The 4,136-nt window shown below is 37.8% G+C and overlaps 1 protein-coding gene and 1 long non-coding RNA gene across 5 annotated transcripts in view; one reads left to right on the top strand and one right to left on the bottom strand.

The window, feature by feature from the left end:
• The window catches only part of LOC128248690 (uncharacterized), a 57,317-nt gene that overhangs the window by 549 nt on the left and 52,632 nt on the right, over positions 1–4,136 (bottom strand). The gene's annotated exons all lie outside the window — the stretch shown is intronic.
• Positions 1–4,136, top strand: part of LOC106878116 (UPF0415 protein C7orf25 homolog) — a 256,888-nt gene that overhangs the window by 227,316 nt on the left and 25,436 nt on the right. The gene's annotated exons all lie outside the window — the stretch shown is intronic.

The following is a 4,136-nucleotide window of genomic DNA, read 5'->3' as shown; positions in this document are numbered from 1 at the left end:
ATATAGATAGATATATAGATAGATAGATAGATAGATATGGTGTGTGGTGGAGGGGACAAACACAGACACAAAATCACACACACACACACACATGGAGTTTTGTTGGTCTCTTGCTCAACTGTGCCCCACACATAATAATCAAGGGGGCAAAGTGAATTGTGTGATGGTGGTGTTTTTCTCACAGACGTTACCCAACTGACCCTACTATACTGTGTAGTCAACAAAATCAAGAATAAACAGTGCACTTGCACGAAATTAAAAGTATATATAAAATGGCAATTTACCCATCACACCCTGTATATATACAACAGGTTTCTTTTAGTTTCCATCTACCAATTGCCTTTTTTTCTTTTGAGGTCGATAGAATAGGTACCAGTTTACTACTGGGGTTGATGTAATTGTAATTGACTAGCCTCCTACTTCCTAATTCCAGGTTTTGTACCTTTATAGAAATAATTATCATTTATAAAAATAATGATAAAAAAATACAATAATAATTATTTTTATAATTATAGTAATAATTATTATTTTTATAGGAAGAATAATTTAAATTCTTTATTTGATGGTTGTTTTCTGTAATTTCTTCCTCTGTAATTATTGTCAAATTTACCTCGTTGAATATTGACATCCAGATTTCAATACATTATGTCATACTATCCCTTCAGTTGATGGTCGTTAAAAAATTATGAAATTAATTGATATAATTATGAAAGCAACAACGGCAACCTGAAATACACTGTAACTCATAAACATTCGCCGCCACCTTTCGCCATTCCCACCATGACCATCACCACCACTATTACAACTAACATCACCGTCGCCACCACCATCACCACCACCAACAACATTGACAAGGATGACACTGCTAATCATGAGCAGCAGCAGTAGCAGCAGCAACTCCATGGCAAAGAGAAAGTAAAATATTTAGACTATAAACATTAGCATCATCATCACCACCACCGCCAGCAGCAGCAGTAGTAGTAGTAGTAGTAGTAGTAGTAGCAGCAGCAGCATCAAAAGTTGAGAACAATAACAACAAAGATAAACAGCTAGGAGGAAAACATTCCAAATTATAAAACAGCAGCAGCATTATAATCACCCTCAGTCGCAATACCAACATTATGAGTGACAACTAGAAAAATATTGAAAAACGTAAACATTATCATTGTTGCCATTGTCAACCTCAACATCAGCATCATCATCATCATCATCATCACCACTGCCATCATCGTCATCATCATCATCATCTTTATCATTGTCATTGTCACCACCACCACCACAATCATCATCACCATCGCCATCACCAGCTTCACCCTCACCGCCACTGCCACCACCCATCATTATCATCGCCATCATCAATACCATTATCAACATTATCATCATCATTATCATCAGCATCACCACCATGACCACTACCACCACCATGAACAGCAGCACCACCACCACCACCATCATCATCATCATCATCATCATCATCATCATCATCATCGCCATCATCATCGCCATCATCATCGCCATCATCATCATCATCATCATTGTCATCATCCACAACAATAGCAGTGACTGACAAAAAACAGCTAAGTTAGTATGAGTTAAAAGTGATTGGATACAATTTGTAGTGGTGTTAGTTGAGTGGTTTGTTAAGAAAAATCCAGAAACTTGAAGAGAAAAGGGGGGGAGGAGGAGGAGGAAGAGCAGGGAATAAGAGAAAGAGATGACAAGAGAATTGACAGAGTGAGAGACGGGAGAGAGGAAATAATGACAGAGAGAAAAAGTGAGAAAGAGAAATAAGAAAGAAAGAGAGAAGGGGAAAATGAAATGAAGAGAGAGAGAAAGAAAGAAAGAGTGAAATGAAGAGGAGTGAGATTGGATAGCACTCACCAAATGGAGATAGATAGATAGAGAGAGAGAGGGGGGAGAGGGAGAGAGAGAAACTAAAAGGCTGAAACAGATAGATTCAAAGATAGACAGTTAGCAAACTAGGTTGATAGATAGATAGACAGACAACCAGCTAGTTAGATAGACCAACTGACAAATAACAAGATAGATAGACAGACAGACAGACAGACAGACAGACAAGGAAATGTATATGCCACAGGAAACCAAGCTGTATGAGCCTATGGTTCAGAATGCACTTTTGACTCTGTATATTGCTAACAATGCACTCCAAAGAATGACCTTGTCTGACGAGTTGAGGGTTCTGCATTCCTGATAACATTCCAGATGCTTGATGTCCAGTTTTAGTTTTTTCCTTAGCCCAGGGCTGCAAAAAAGGCTCGTCTTACAAAGAGAGACCACAGCCATGCAAGACACATGAATCATTGTAAGTTGCACCACCTTTGCACATGTCTATGCATCGATTATTGCAGGATACCAATCCCACCTTGTTGTGGGCATTGACAGCAGATGACCTGCTGAGTCAGAGAAACATGACATTTCTCCAAATTGGTCAGACAGGCACTGAGGAAAGACACAAAAGTCAGGCTGTAAATTATGACAATTAAAATATATTTTGTATCTCAGGAGAACCATAATGACCATGATAATGACATGTACTGATTCTAGTTCATTTCATTAGTTTTCAGTTGGTTAATTATTCAACCAACTGAAAAATGAATTGGTTAAATATTTAGATGCAAGAATGGCTTTGTGTTAAGAAGTTTGCTTCCCAGCCACATGGTTCTGGGTTCAGTCCCACTGGTATAGCACCTTGGGCAAGTGTCTTCTACTATAGCCTCAGGCCAACCAAAGCCTTATAAATTGATTTGATAGATGGAAACTGAAAGAAGTCCATTGTATGTATGTGTATGTGTGTGTCTTTGTATCTATGTATGTTCCCCCCACCACCACTTGAGAACTGGTGTTGGTGTGTTTACATCCCTGTAACTTAGCAGTTCAGCAAAAGAACCCAATAGAACAGGTACCAGGTTAAAAAACAAATTTCTGGGATTGATATATTCAACTAAACTTCCTTCAGTCATGGCCACAGTCCAAAAACTGAAACAGGTGAAAGATAAAAGAATCAACTAATTGATTGTTTGATTAATTATTCAGTTAATCAATCAATCATAACCTGAAACTGACCTGGAGAGAGGATATGTCATTGACGAGAACACGAATGGTGACAAAAGGTCTTTGACAAACATAACTGATTTACCAAATGATTAACCAAAGTCGATTACTTAATTGGTAAAATAGTCAACCAATCAACAAATATATAAAATGAAGTGAATAGAACCAATGCATGTATTTATTGTTGGCACAATGACCTTCCCAAAATATGTTTCAGTGCATGAATTCATATCATGTGACTAAATCTTGCTGACTAAATATAAAATAGCAAAATATTTCCTTTTTTAGAATAGGCACAAGTTCATATATCTATGTATACAAAAGTAAAGAACTCTTCTCTCTATCTAATAATAATAATAATAATAATAATAATAATGACAACAACCCTTTCTACTAAAAGCACAAGGCCTGAAATTTTGGGGGAAGGGGACGTGTCGATTACATCAAACCCAATGTCTCACTGGTACTTAACTTATCCATCCCAAAAGGATGAAAGGCAAAGTTGACTTCGGTGGAATTTGAACTCAGAACATAGCGACAGGCGAAATACTGCTAAGCGTTCTACCCAGCGTGCTAACGATTCTTAATAATAATAATAATAATAATAATAATAATAAATGATAATCATGGCAACTGATATAATTTCAGTTATTATCATCATCATCATCATCGTCATTATAATCAGCATTGCTATCATCTTTTCCACATCATCATCATCATCATCATCAACGTTTATATTATCACTGTTATCTTATTCATTCTTCTGATCATTGTCATCATCGTCGTCATCATCTTTGTCGTAATTGTCCACAACACATCGTCGTCGTCGTCGTCGTCGTCATCATCATCATCATCATCATCATCATCATCATCATCATCATCATCATCATCGTCATGCCATCATCCCTAACAATTGTCCCACACTGTCCTCCATCTCCTTCTCCATCTTCTCGTCATAAATCCAGCCTGTAGCTACATCTTCTTTGCAACCCCCACCGCCTCCCTGCTTCCTCATACTCTCACCTCCCTCTCCATCTTCACCACCACGCCTCCTCCGCCTCACC

Source organism: Octopus bimaculoides, chromosome 9 (assembly GCF_001194135.2).
Source record: "Octopus bimaculoides isolate UCB-OBI-ISO-001 chromosome 9, ASM119413v2, whole genome shotgun sequence".
Lineage (NCBI taxonomy): Eukaryota > Metazoa > Mollusca > Cephalopoda > Octopoda > Octopodidae > Octopus > Octopus bimaculoides.
Note: the sequence above shows the minus strand (reverse complement) of the source record. Positions and strands in the feature narration are given on the sequence as shown.